The 15,249-nt window shown below is 37.9% G+C and overlaps 1 pseudogene; it reads right to left on the bottom strand.

Moving 5' to 3' along the window:
- Positions 1-1,578: 1,578 nt before the first annotated feature.
- On the bottom strand, positions 1,579-9,701 carry LOC133770999 (sorting nexin-1-like; annotated as a pseudogene).
- Positions 9,702-15,249: the final 5,548 nt, after the last annotated feature.

Genomic DNA, 15,249 nt, shown 5'->3' with positions numbered 1-15,249 from the left:
CCCCCAACTAATATTTTAAAGCAATTTATTTTAATCAACAGGGAGAGAGAGGAAGAAAAAGAATGAAAATAACGTCAAGAACAAGTGAGTGTGAAAGAAACACAGACCTTTAATCCCCTGGTTCAATCCCTAAATGCCTGTGAACCAAGTAACTCAATCTAGGTCTCTCATGTGGATGACAGGGACACAAGTACTTGAGCTATCACATGGTGCCTTCCAGCTTGCACGTTAGCAGGACATCTGTGTTCCCATATTTATTACAGCACTATTCACAATAGTCAAGAAATGGAAAAAAACCTAAGTGCTCATCCACTGATGAATGGATAAGGGAAATATGGCATAGTTACATATACACAGTAGAATACTATTAAGCCATAAAAAGTCCCATTATCTGCATCATGAATGAATCTGGAGGTCATTGTGTTAAGCGAAATAAGGCAAGTACGGAAAGACAACTACTGAGTGGTCTTACTAATATAAGAAATTTAAGAAAGCTGATCTTATAGAAGAATGATGGAGGAGAGTCAGAGGGAGGGAGTGAGGTGGAAAGATCCATTAGCAGGTACTAAATTATTGTTAGATAGGAGTTACGAATTTCTCACATTCTGTTGCACACTAGGTGATTATAGATAGCGATAATGTACTATGTATTTCCCTAAAAAATAGAAGAAAGGCCTTTGAGTATTTTACTGAAAAATGTTAAATGAAGATATATATGTTTATCCTGATTGGATATCACATAGGGTACACATGTATAGAAACATGGGATGATATCTCACAAATAGGTACAATCTTTGTGTCAGTTAAAAGGAAAATAAAGGATTTCCATTGTTAATGTTCTGAGACAGGAACTGAGAATTGCTTCTGAGTCCTAGACCATTTTAAAAATCAAACACACAGATTCTGATTTTAGTCCCTTGGCAGCAGGTGTGCTTGCTCCACTTCCTAGTATTTTAACTGTTATAAAGGATCAATTAATAAGAAACTTACATGTCTCCTGACCATGCTGTATGGTCAGGCCATGGGGAATATAGTCAAATAAAAGTAACATTTTTTCTCTAGTTCTTTTTCTATAACAGAATTGTAGTGTCTCTTTTCTCTTAAAATGTTGATATTTTACTCTGAAATATTCTTGCTGATATCACCAAACTTAACTCCTTATAGATGATTCTGTGCTGGAAGCACATTTGTGAATTTTTACTTGTTATATTATAAAGCGAGATTATGTTTTCTAAAGATGCCTTGTAAACCATCTGCTAAGCATCTATGAACCTCTGAAGAATGGCTTTCTCTCCATTCTCATGGACATATGACCTTACTCTCCAAATGCCTCATCCCTTGTTTGTTCTGCATTCTGTTTTATCACTCAGTGATAGAGGAAAGGCTTATATCTCATTTTGGGTTTTAGAAGGAAGAGTGATTGTTTGATTGAGCCTAAATTGTAAAGGAGCAGCTCATTGTAGAACTCTTGGTTTATTTCTACTAAACAAAACAAAGACTGCTACAGCCTTGAATGATATTATAGCCCCTAAATTCATTTATCACTTCAACAAATATGTGACAAACTCTTTCTATGTGCTAGACGTTTTTCTGGCACTTGGGATACATCTGCGAATAAAAATGACAGTGATACTTGTTCTCATATAACTTATTTTCTAGTTGAGAGAGAAAAATAATATACAATAATACAATAAATCAAAAAGTTCTACTTGAAAGAGCTGGAAGAGTAGGTATGCCCAGGTATATTCCAATATTAGAAAATAAAAATCTTTCTATTAGGAGGTAAAAATGCATAGAAATTTAAACTGGTATAAAAATTACCCAATTAAGTCTTCAAATTCAATCTGCAAATTTTGGTTTGCAAGTCTGCCTAGGGATGGGCTTCCATATGCGAATCCCCCTGATTATCTTCAAATAGTTTGGCTTATTCAAATTAGGATCTAAACAGGCCACCTGCTAATTTAGTTATTTCACTGAAGTCTCTTTGAAATCTCCTTTGATCTGCTATAGTACCATCATTGTTAATTTTTCTATCAATTATTTCACTGTAACAGATACTATTGGTTACCTTTTGTATTCTTTGGCACTCACCACAACCATGCATACTGACTCAATGGTTTCCAAAAAAACTGTAACTGTAGGTTGACCTTTGGGTTTCCTTGTCTTTCACCACAAGCAGCCACACATGAGTTACTAGGACTCTTTTGCTTCACCTATTCTTATCCACCTTCAGCCAGTGACTAATGAGTGGACAAATCATCCAGTTTCCTCACTTCATCTTGGATAATTCTGAGATATAATCTACTCCTTCAAAGTTCCTCACTGGGACTGAACTACAGGGACCTGCAGCAGTAAACTTGCTCAATTCCTCGCCTGTTAGTGGCCTCCTTCACTTCCATTGCATAGGTTGCTACCTCATTTCTCTGGCAATGGTATCCCACGAATAAACCATAAACCTTCTCTCAGGGTTTTGTTTTGTGGAAACCAAACCTAAGATATCTATGGTCTAAAGTTGTTTAAGTAGTTCCCATGATGCCATTTGTTATTCTAAAAAGCTTATTTTCTTTGTTTTTTAAATGTAATTTTATATATTATATAATCTTTCATATCTTTATTTGAGGAATAACAGAAAACGTTATTTCTAGTTCCTAAACCACATCCTGAAAAATACACATTTATATTTACATATTCATATTAGTACTCCACCCCTGTCCCATAATTCCATGACCTACTGTAAGTCTCTTGCTTAAGGAAAGGAAGGCTTCCCAGGACTTTGTCAGTGGCTGCTGTGAATACAGGAGTGACTCAGAGTACTTGATCATGTGGTTTTTGAAGTCCTTGGATTTCTCTTTCTCAGACCAGATCACTCCTTTTCAGACCACTGTGGAAGTCCTTTCAAAGTCCTTTTCATACTGAGTCACTTGAGGCTTCCACTCTGTGATCTCACCCTTGGCCTGCTGCAGCTCGTTGGACTTGTTGGACAATAGCTGCCAAGCCTCTGCCTCCCATGTCTTCTCAGCGTAGCTTATGTATTCTGCCAGGGTTGCCACGTCCTCATGCAGTGATTGAAGGCAATGTGGACTACAGCCAACAGACAAATGTAGTCACGCAGGAGCTCGGCAAGGAGGAAATTGTTGTTGGTCTGTTCCTGGTGGAGCTGCTCAGTTTTTCCTTCCACTTCAGCAAGCTAGGAGAGTTCCTGTGACAATGTTGTCTCCTGAACAGGGGCAGAGTCTGAAAACTGGGTTGTGTTCAGCACTAGCTCTTTCCTATGGTTGACTAGAGTTTCTATAATAGCATGTACTTTCTGTAAGTTCTGCTCCTCCTCACATTTTATCTCCTGAAGCTTCTCCTCAGACCAAAAGTCTGACTCATTCATCTTGAAGGTTATTTTGCTGACAGCATTGGTGGCTCTGTTGGACATGTTGAGGAGATAAGCCCCATGCAATGTCTATGTACCCAAGGCATGTGGCAGCTCTTCTTTTTCCAAGAAGCCCCTGACATCAGGATCCTATAAAATGGTAGTATGGTTCACAACCCTCTGAAGATAGCTTTCGAGAGTGGTCCTTCGTTTTTTACAAAATTCTGCAGAAGAAGAATCTTCCGTCCCAACTTTCACTTTTTCATTCTTGGTAGGCTCTTCTTGGATAGAGAAGGGACAGTGATACCATTCTGAGAGTATTTCTCTTAAAGCTTTTCATCAGTTCCCAGAAAGCCACTAGATCTTCATTTTACTGAAAACTGTTCACTTCTGAACATTGGTAAGCTCCTCTGTATTGTAACTTTGTAGGCTACATAGGCTTTCAAACCATCTCCTATTTTTTCAAGATCAATTATACCAACTCTCAAATAAAATGGATCCTGCAGCTCTTCTTCTAGTTCCTAATAGCTTGGCTGGGACATAGAAGAATTCATGGTTACCTGTGGAGGAAGAAAAACATTTTGACCAGCACCCTCTTCTGATGATTTTGTATATTGTCCAGGGATAACTCCACTGCAGTATCTGCAAAGACATCCTATGGCTCTTGGTCTTGTTTTTCTTGGATTTCATTTTCTTTAGAGCCATTGTTAATGGGAAGGCTGGATGCAATTCCCTCTGGAGACCAGGGCTTACTGACCAAAGTAGTTTCTGCAAAAATGTCCTCTCTCTCCATGTTGTTGTCCTCAGCCTTGGGTTCTGAACCCTCAGATTCCCTCTTGGACTCCAACTCCAGGCACTAGAAGGATTGAGGGAGTCTCCTCAAATCTCCAATACGCTACCGCTGGCACCACCAGATGCCACCTTCCTCCATCCCAATAAAAGGTTCTTTTTCTTTCCCTCCCTCCCTCGCTCCCTCCCTCGCTTCCTTCCTTCCTTCCTTCCTTCCTTCCTTCCTTCCTTCCTTCCTTCCTTCCTTCCTTCCTTCCTTCCTTCCTTCCTTCCTTCCTTCCTTCCTTCCTTAGTTAAGGCTACTTAACACTTGCAGGCTTGGGTTGGGAGATGAGTCAAGAATATTTTGTAAGAGGACAGCATTGTGGCATAGTAGGTTAAGCTGCTGCCTGCATGCTGGCATCCCATATGGGTGCTGGATGGTGTCTTGACTGCTCCACTTCTGATCCAGTTCCTTGCTAATGGCTTAGGAAAGCAGTGGAACATGGCCCAAGTGCTTGGGCCCCTGCTACCCATGGGTAAGAACTGGAAGAAACTCCTGGCTTCTTGGCTCTGCTCTGGCCATTGTGGATACTTGAGGAGTGACCCAGCAGATGGAAGACCTCTCTGTCTCTATGTCTTATCTTCTCTCTTTGTAACTCTGATTTTCAAATAAATAAGTAAATATTTTTTAAAAAGAGAGTATATTTATAGGTAGCACTCAGTATCTTATATTACATCACAACAAAAATCAGTGTCTGGTTGTCTCACTTCTAGTATATGTGTATCAGTAAATTGGGATGATGAGAGTGTGTAACTCCCTATCAGCCTTATGCCTAATGATTTTAATATTCATTGATAACTATTGCCTGAGGCAGTTATTTAATTTAGGATTGTAACATGATTTTTCTTAATTCTATTATTTTTTCATCATGTTACCTGAAATTCTTCTGTATTGAAAGTTTATCTACTAGTGATATGTTGTTACCTAATAACATTTTTATACCAAAAAGAGGATAAATGCTGAATTCTTTTTCTTTAATTATTTGGTTATCTTGTAAAGAGGTTATGTTCTAACAACTTAAAATCTTGACCATTGAATTTTGTTTTGTTTCTTTTATCTTTTCCTTCTCTTTTTTATTCCTACTCTTTCTTGCTCTCCCTTTTATTTTCTCCTCCTATCTTCATTCTGATCTACCTTTTACTCTACTATTCCTTCTCCTTCTTCATATTATTATGAACTCATGTCTTTTTATATATTTAATATTTAAAAATCATTCTTTGGTGTTAACATTGTCCCATCTTTGGCTGGTTAGAGTCCATACTCTTCTCTTCTTTTGACATGATCTTGTTCTACTTTGATAGTATCTGCTGAAGACTGAATTTTTGTGTCCTTCAAAATTCATATGTTGAAAACCCAATACCCAAAGTGATAATATTTGGGAGGTGACTAGGTAGTGAGTATGGAACCCAAATGAAGAGACCCAGGAGAAATCCCTTACCCCTTTACTATGTGAGGACACACTGAGAAGTTGTCATCCATGAACAAGGTAGCAAACCCTCACCAGCCACCAAATTTACCAGTGCCTTCATCTGGTACTTGCCAGCCTCTAGAATTATAGAAAATAAGTTTCTTTTATTTATTTATTTATTTATTTATTTTTGACAGGCAGAGTAGACAGTGAGACAGAGAGAAAGGTCTTCCTTTTGCCGTTGGTTCACCCTCCAATGGCTGCCGCAGCTGGCGCGCTGCGGCCGGCATACCACGCTGATCCGATGGCAGGAGCCAGGTGCTTCTCCTGGTCTCCCATGGGGTGCAAGGGCCCAAGCACTTGGGCCATCCTCCACTGCACTCCCTGGCCACAGCAGAGAGCTGGCCTGGAAGAGGGGCAACCGGGACAGAATCCGGTGCCCCAACTGGGACTAGAACCCGGTGTGCCGGCGCCGCAAGGTGGAGGATTAGCCTAGTGAGCCGTGGCGCCGGCCAAGTTTTTCTTATTTATAAACCTCCAGCTTATAGTGTTTTGTTGTAGCAACCTTAACAGACTTAGATAGTATCCTTATTTTCTGGCACATTGAGGTGTCCCAGGCTCATCTTATACATTTCTCTCCTAAACTTAGAATTAGACACATTGAAGAGTGCTGGTTCCTTTATTATACTTTTATTTAGAAATTGCAATTTTAGAATGAGGGTGTGCATTGCTATCATTATGCCATAGTTGTAGCCCTTTTCATTGAATAGAGCTTAGAAAGCAATGTTTTCAAAAATGGGAAAAATCTAATGCCATTTTATGCTTCAAATTTAAGAGATTTCTATTTAACATATTTGATTTTAAACTTATATATGATTTATCTTTTGCTGAAATTCTGATTTCTAGCCATATTTACAAAATATTATTTCCCATATTCTATAATATTCATATAATAGTTAATAACCATACAAAATATTAATATAAAATTACTAAATGATTTTAAATATTTTAAAATTTACTTAAATTTACTTATTTATTTATAAAATAGAAAAGGAAAGGGAGGAAGAACAAGAGAGTGAGAGAACGAGAGCTCCCATCTGTTGGTTCATTCCCCAGATGCTTACAATACCAGAGAGACTGTTGGCCAGACTGAAGCCAGAACTCAGGAACTCTTTTCAGGTCTCCTAGGTGGGTAGCTGGAAATCAGCTATTTGAGCCATTATTGCTGCCTCCCAGGGACTTCATTAGCAGGAAGCTAGTGTCAGGAGCCGGAGCCAGATATTGAACTCAGGCACACTGTTCTGAGATGCCAGTGTCCCAACTGGAATCTTAACCATTAGGCTTGACACCTACTTTTTTTTTTTATTTTTTTTTCATTGAGAGGCAGAGTTAGTGAGAGAGAGAGAGACAGAGAAAAAGGTCTTCCTTCTGTTGGTTCACCCCTCAAATGGCCACTATGAAGCCAGGAGACAGGTGCTTCCTCCTGGTCTCCCATGCGGGTGCAGGGCCCAAGCACTTGGGCCATCCTCCACTGCCTTCCCGGGCCACAGCAGAGAGCTGGACTGGAAGAGGGGCAACCGGGACAGAATCCAGCATCCCAACCGGGACTAGAACCCGCAGTGCTGGTGCCGCAGGCAGAGGATTATCCTAGTGAGCCTCGGCGCCAGCCGACACCTACTTCTTAATTAAGTATTAATGCTGTTGGTGACAGGAATGTTTCTTTTTCTTTCTTTCTTTTTTTTAAAAATATTTTGTTAGGGTTTCTTCCAGTGTTTAATTTCTTATTTATTTATTTGAAAGTCAGAGTTTCAGAGAAAGAGAGAGAGGGAGGCAGAGGGAGGGAGAGGGAGAGGGAGAGAGGTCTTCCATCTGATGGTTCACTCCCCAATTGGCCTCAAGGGCTGGAGCTGTGCTGATCCGAAGCCAGGAGCTTCTTCCAGGTTTCCCAGGCAGGTGCCGGGGCCCAAGGATTTGGGCCATCTTCTACTGCTTTCCCAGACTACAGCAGAGAGCTTGATTTGGAGTGGAGGAGCTGGGTCTCAAACTGGTGCCCATAAGGGATGCCAGTGCTTCAGGCCAGGGCATTAACCCGCTGCACCATAGTGCCGGCCCAGGAAGGTTTCTATAAGAGTATTTTCTGAGGATGTATGATAGAGAGCACATGAAGAATCTGTTTCCTCCCTTGTAAAATAAAAAAAAAATTAATGCAAAATTATTATTCCGAAAATCAACTAGAGATTAGGTTTCTTAAAAGACTTTTCCACAGTAAAGTCCCATACCAATGTTAGTTACTGCTATCATGGCCACGTTAGTCCATCATTTTGAAGACATTTAATTGTACAGCTACTTTTCCTTATATTTAATTTGAAAATATTTTCTTTTTAAAATTCATGGGTTTGAGTTATGATAATAATTCTCAGGCCCTGTGCAGTTTCCTGTCTGAGTAAAGAAGGAAACATTTTCAAAATGGAAAGAAAAATTTTTCCTAATTCAAAATGACTTCAGTTGCCACAGTTCCAGTGAATTTTATTTTAACTTTAGTTTATAAGTGTGCTTTAATGGTGTTAATCTGAAGAAATAGAGACAGATTTACTATTTGGAAACTTTCATTACAGTCATGCTTTCTTTGTTTATATTAAAAATCATTAAAATGCCTGTGTACATCAGTCACTGAAATCAGTTAAAAATCTTTTAATCTGAAAAAAATAGGGCAAAGAGAATGTTCGCACTCACTTCTTTGTGCCAACAAGGAAAAAACTCAATTGAGCAATGGCCTGAGTTAAGAGTCCAGAGTGTATATACTGGCTGAAGAGCTATGGGCTGGTTCAGTTTAATGGATCACTTTTCATCATCCACTTGAAATTACAGAGCCAAACCAAAGTTAAGAAAATATATATATATATAATATATATATATAAATATATATATATGAGAAGATTGGCCTTTTCCAATAGTTTGCCAATTTGTTCTTTACATGATAAAGGCATATGAAATGCAATTGTTACAGATCCTTTTATTGTGCCTAAAATCCTCACTCCTATTTAGTCCATGGCTGTAGTTCTTTTTTTTTTTTTTTTTTTGTATGTTACCATCTTGAGAGCCTGATGACAGAAATGAATCTTCTACTCATAAAAATTTCTCATTTTGAAGTATATTACACACTACTTTTGGAGGAATTTTGACTTACCACCTTACTTGAAATCCATGGATTTCAGATGATGAACTGCTAGTGTGATTGTTCAATCACCAGAGATAATCTGAAGAATAATCCAGCTTTAATATTGAGTTTAAGCCTTGATATTGACATAAAGTTTTACAGCGCTTTGTTACAAAAGGGCTCTGAATCTCAAAGGATGCTATTATCTACAGTACATTAGATTTCCCACTGGAATATATTCATGCATACTTACTTTTCCTAATCATTCAGAGAAAAGAAGCAATCTTTCCATTCAAAATTAGTTTGAAAAACCTAATTAATGAAAAAAAAAATCAGATTCCCAAGGGAGCTAGATATTGGCACTAGAATGCTGTTTAAGAAGCATGAGGATAAGGAATATAACCCAAATGTCCTTCCAGCTCCCAGCCAGAGGGTGAATCCCTTAACCCTTCACCCAAAGAGCAACATGGAGGGTTTGGTTAGGCAAAGGAGCACTATGTTCACCCTCTGGCTAGTATTTCCTGCTTCTCTAATTCAGGTACTTTGTTTCTACAATTTTTGCCTTCAAATAGGCCCAGACAACTAATTTCTTGATTTTATTTTTAAAATTCAAGTCATTCCTTTTCTTCTTTAGTCAAAGTGAGTACCATCTGAAGTCTGGTTCAGAGGAATTCAGGGGAGTAGTTTCCTAAAATGAGTTCTGTGTCTGGAAACCTTGTAATCACTAGATGTGTGATTTTATAAGGAGCTATTCCACATGGCAGCCAGTTCATTTCTTCATGTTTGTATAGCACTTTTAATTCACAAGCAGCTTTCCTATTAATGTCATGTATGTATTTTGAATAAAGGACAAGTAGTGTTATGCCAAACTCATGGGTGAAGAAACGAAGGCTTAAAAAGAGTTGAGATGTAAATAACAGACCTGAGACTCCTGTTCAGTCATTAGAGCCTTTGTTTAGATGCATAAGTTCTCAAATATATTAAAAATACTTTTAATTCATATATATTTATGTTGATAAACTGAATGACTATTTGAAGCATATGACTGTTTAGCAGTAATGTTTATCATGATTTAAGAACATCCTGGCTTTATTCCTGGTCTTATTTCAGACCTGTAAGTACTTAAACACCTATCTTTTGAATGGATTCTAAGCCAAAATTGGTCTCATATGCTTTAGAACTAGTTTGTTCTCATGAGGACAATAGTCTTTTTTTATGATCTCTATTTGAATAGCTACTTGTATTTGATGTCACTTTTCAGAGAAACAATTCATCCATGAAAGGTCATTTCACATCAACTTTACCAAAGAATAACCTTAATTTCATATGAACAAGTTGTATAAAGGATTATAGTTATAATAAAAATCTACTGCCAAGAATGCCAGAGAGAACACCCCTTGCTTGTACAAGTTGACATTTCTAAGTTTCTATAGCCTAGTACGATGCATAGCACTGGGATGTCTGTTTAATGGAATTATTTCCAAATGCCACAACATTGGTCTTGGGAAAGTAAATTTGAGTCAAGAAATGATCTCCTGATGGTCCCAAACTTTAAATAGGTTTTGGTTTCCATAAAGGATAAAAATCTTAAACTGGAAAAAACTTAAAACTATAGAACCCCAAAACCTTTTTTAAAAGATTTATTTATGAGGCCAGCGCTGTGGCACAGTAGGTTAATCCTCCGCCTACAGCACCGGCATCCCATATGGGCACCGGTTCTGGTCCCGGCTGCTCCTCTTCCAATCCAGCTCTCTGCTATGGCCTGGGAAAGCAGTAGAAGATAGCTCAAGTCCTCGGGTCCCTGCACCTGCATGGGAGACCAGGAAGAAGCACCTGGCTCCTGGCTTCGGCTCAGCACAGCTCTGGCTGTTGCGGCCATTGGGGAGTGAACCAACGGACGGAAGACCTTTCTCTCTCTCACTCTCACTGTCTATAACTCTACCTCTCAAATAAATAAATAAAAAATCTTTAAAAAATTTATTTATTTTGAAAGAGAGAGAGAGAAAAAGAAAATCTTCCACGCATCTCTTTACTCCTGAGATGGCCATGATGGCCAGTGCTGCGCCAAGTGGAAACCAGGAGCCAGGAGCTTGAACAGAAGTAGAGTAACTGGGACATGTAGTGGTGCCCATGCTGCTATTGCAGGCAGTGGTTTTACCTACTATTCCACAATGCTGCCTCCCCTCTAAAAATTCTTAACCTTAATATCATTCATGAAATAGGATTAAGGAAAAAGTAAAAGCTCACAACTATAAATCTGCTCATGCATTCAACAGGACTCCTCAAGGAACATGAAAATCAGTCTTTACTCATTTTTTTACATCTTTGCTTCTAAATGTTGACTGATTACCTTACATTAAATATATCTGTGGGATTTGGCAGTGTGGTACAGTAGGTAAGGCTTTGACATCAACATTCCATTAACGTGCTGCTGGTTTGAGTCCTGCTTACTCTACTTTCAATTCAGTTTCTGCCAACACACCTGGAATAAAACCAGGTGATGCCCAGGCACTTGGACCCCTGCCACACTTGTAGGAGACAAGGATGGAGTTCTTGATTCCTGGTTTCATTCTGGCCTAGACTTGGCTGTTGCAGCTATTTGGGGAGCGAATGAGCAGATGGAAGATCTTGTCTCTCCCTTCTCCATTGCTTTGCCTTTCAAATAAATAAACAACTTTACAAAATGTATTTTTGTTGCTATACATTAAAACACACACATTCTGTTTCTCTCATTCTTGCTGTCTCTGGTGCTGACAGTGTACAATGTATGCCTCCATGATTTAACAGCTCAAGCAATACCTTTGTTTTAATTTTACATAGAACACTACTGCACCCTTCTATATCATTAAGCATTAATTGCCCAATTACAGTGCTTTGGGACACTCTTAAAATTGTGCCCAAGGCTTTTCAGCAAATTCAGCTTTAAAGCAAATGATCCCAGTAGTCAAAATTATTTTCTAAACACAGTATAGAGTTTCTTTTAGAAAGATTATTTAAGGCCGATTACACTTGCTAGATCCTTATGTTACGAAATACTTGAGTACTTAGTGAGGCTGTTACCACTTCTCAAGAGACCTTTTCCCCCCAGCACCATAATGTAAAAGGAACATTACGTATTTGAGTAAAGCAGACTCTTGCAAATATTTTTAATCTGAAAGTAGTTTCCTTTATTTTAGGCTATTTTGGAAAACAATAATGAATTGTTCTGCATCATGGCACTATTTATAAAGGGCTTATTAAAAATACTCTCTTCGTGTAGAAATATATTATAGCCATGTAAGCTACAGGGATTTGGAGATGTTTTAAATTCTCCCATTATTTTGACATACTCACTTCGAGATCTCAGTATGGGAAATCTTATCAAACACATTACATTATTAACAACAAATAGTAACCATCAAGTCCACTGCTAGGCATCTTCTCGTGTAGTTCCCATGCACTTCTCAACAGCTCTCAGCTCACTATTTTCTGTTCCATTTTACATAATATGAAATTATAGCTTTGGACAGGTAAATAGACGCCTCAGACCTTATAGTTGGTCAGCTGCAGGCAAATAATTATTAAATATAGGTTAGAAAATTAAAAACAGTGCTAGGATTTATAGTATTTACTGAAGATAGGGACAAAAAAGGGGTTTGAGACAGTAAAACAGAGTTTGAAAATATGATGATAAAACAATGAATATAAACATATTTTAAGGCTTGAAACATGTTTAATGGAATTTTTTAAAAAAACCTATAACTAATTCATTAAAAACACACTATAATTGATCCTTCATAGTAATTTAGATTCTCAGATATCACGTTTTCTTAAGGTGGAGTCCATTTGCATTTCTTGAAATTATATCCATATAACCCTTAATGAACCACACATAGTTCACTAAGTTTCATTTTGATAGTTAACAGAAATTTTAGTGGTCATTATTGTATTGATGACTTATAATAATATTTACATCAAAGCTGGTTGATCTATAAAGTCTTTTATGCCATCCTCTGATCTATTTTAATCTATGGTCAAGTTGTACACATAATTATGTAGTTCAGTTCTAATATAAAGATATTATTGATGAATTTTTATCATTAATACTTTTCCTTTGGATTATTCTCAAAACCTATATATATTTTTCAGTTCAGAGAAAATCCAAAAGGAGGTAAATTTACTCAGAGGAATCACTTCTGTGGTTAGTGTCTGTGTGTTTAATTCACAAATAAACCAAACCAAACCAACCAACCAACTAAACAACACAACAAACAAGGGAAAACCTCAAGGAAAAATTTGCCCCAGTATAGTTTCAGACTTGTCTGACGTACAGTAGTCATGCAAAATACCTGTTACACTGAATTGAATGGGCAATTGCATGTGCCAAGGACATTTTTGTCTAGTAACACTTACAGTGATGTCTGAGTCAGCACTGTAGAAGATCAGAGTCTTTGAGAAGTAGACTTGGAGAGCTAGTAGTGTGCAGGAAATCTCCTAGGGAGTGTTCTCTGGGAAGGAATTCAGGGCCAGGCAGGGGGAGAAGTTGATTTGGGATGCAATCTTGACCAGAGTTTCAGCCAGTCCCATGGGGGAGCTTTGAACCAGGGATGGCCTTTCCAGTACTGCTGTGTTAATAATGAAGTGGACAGGACTTCACGATATGGCAGTGACCTGTCATTGAACTAGGTTGGCTTCTCTCCTTCAAGCCTGGGGAATGGTATGACCATGCAAGGCAGCTGTCTAGCTGAGGGTTAATTCTGGATAAGGCTGACCACAGAGATGGCAGAACTTCCAGTAGCTGGTGGGTTAAGTCCTCATACCCCAAATGATGATGGAGAGGAACAGCACAGTCTTCCTATTCACTGCGAACACTGAGGCCATTGAAAGAAATGAAACAACAATGGCAAAAGGGAATGTTTTGCTTATGCTGTTGATTCCTCATACTCTATCTCTAATTCTGTTGAATTTGTGTGTATGTGAGTGTGTATGTGTTTTTGTTACTTTCAAGTCACAGGTACACTTGTGAGGTCTGACTTGGCTAATTATTCTGACAATTTCCTATTCATTATCTTACATAGCAGGGAGCCTCTTTGGACCATCAAGTCTGTAAATTTACGATTGCACATTAATCAGTGAAATATAATTGCTAGCTCCTGCCTCTGGGCTCGGGGCACACTGTATATGACAGGATATATACAATTAGCCTCAAGGTTTGCTCAGGAGTGCTTGCCCATCCAACAAGAAAATGAGCATTATAGTAATTGAGCAAATGAACACCTTGGGTCTTTCTTTTGCTGGCAGTGGTTAGAAACTCTTATCATTGAATTGTCCTGCTTTGTTTCTCATTATCTCTAAAAAGCATTGCTAGGCTAGAAGCTGTTAGGCAAACAGAATTTTAGTTTGCTTGGGGTGAGGAAGGTGAATTGCAAGATGAGGTACTGTTAAGCCCTAATTCAGCATCAGACTTCACTCTCTGTCTGTGTTTTTTATATATATATATATATATATATATGTATTATATATATATATATTCACTAGATGGGGACATAGAATTTGCTTTGGGGGTTTTGGGAACCTTAAAAAAGTTTACATACAATATTGGCAGTATGAATTTTTACATATTTTTTCTGAATACAATATCCATACTCGTCATTAGTGATCTATGACACCAAAAGTTTAGGAATTATCATTGAAAATAAAGTACAAAAGACCACCCATTCTCTAATTTTGAGCTGTCATCTCTATATCTATGCCTAAACATATATTTGGACATTCCACAAGACTTTATTTAACTTTCCTACAACTAATTCATGACAACTAAGTCCTGTGACTGTTTTCTTCATTTCTGTAAATAATACTACATTCATTTAATTGTTTAGTTTGGAAATCTAGGTATCAGTTCTTCTATATTCCTCCTATATTCTCTATGTCTGAGAACCATGTATAGATCGATTGGAAGACACTGTTTTCTCTCTTAGGAATCTTACTTTGCTGGCCTCCTCATAAACAATTGCTTAGAGTATTTTGTGAAGCCCTATTCAATGACAATATGGTTTTGGAACAGAATAAGTGCACGGGAGTAGTAGAGAATATTTTCTTATGTTAGAACAGATGGAAAGAGCCAATAAGCTGTTCTTTGTAACAAAGTGCTTATGTAACATTGTGCTTTGAGATGATCAGATCAGGAGAGGGCCTCTCACAGACCAACTGGAATTTTGTCACCTTAGCTCTATCACAGTAACTAAGAAAGGGAAAGTGCATGTGCTGAAATCAGTGACCTGGAGGTTAGGTTTAGAGGGACAATACTAATTTTTTTCCAAAAGTTTTTATTTATGTAAGATGAACAAATTTCATATATTTTATATATACAGATTTAGAAGCATGGTGATACTTCCTATCCTACTCTCCCTCCTGCCCATGCTCCTTCCTCCTTCCTTTCTTATGCTTTTAATTTTTACAGTGACATACTTTCAGATTATTTTATTTATTTATTTATTTATTTTTTGGGAGGT

This window comes from Lepus europaeus, chromosome 12 (assembly GCF_033115175.1).
Source record: "Lepus europaeus isolate LE1 chromosome 12, mLepTim1.pri, whole genome shotgun sequence".
NCBI classification, from domain to species: domain Eukaryota; kingdom Metazoa; phylum Chordata; class Mammalia; order Lagomorpha; family Leporidae; genus Lepus; species Lepus europaeus.
This window is presented reverse-complemented; position numbering and strand designations above follow the sequence as displayed.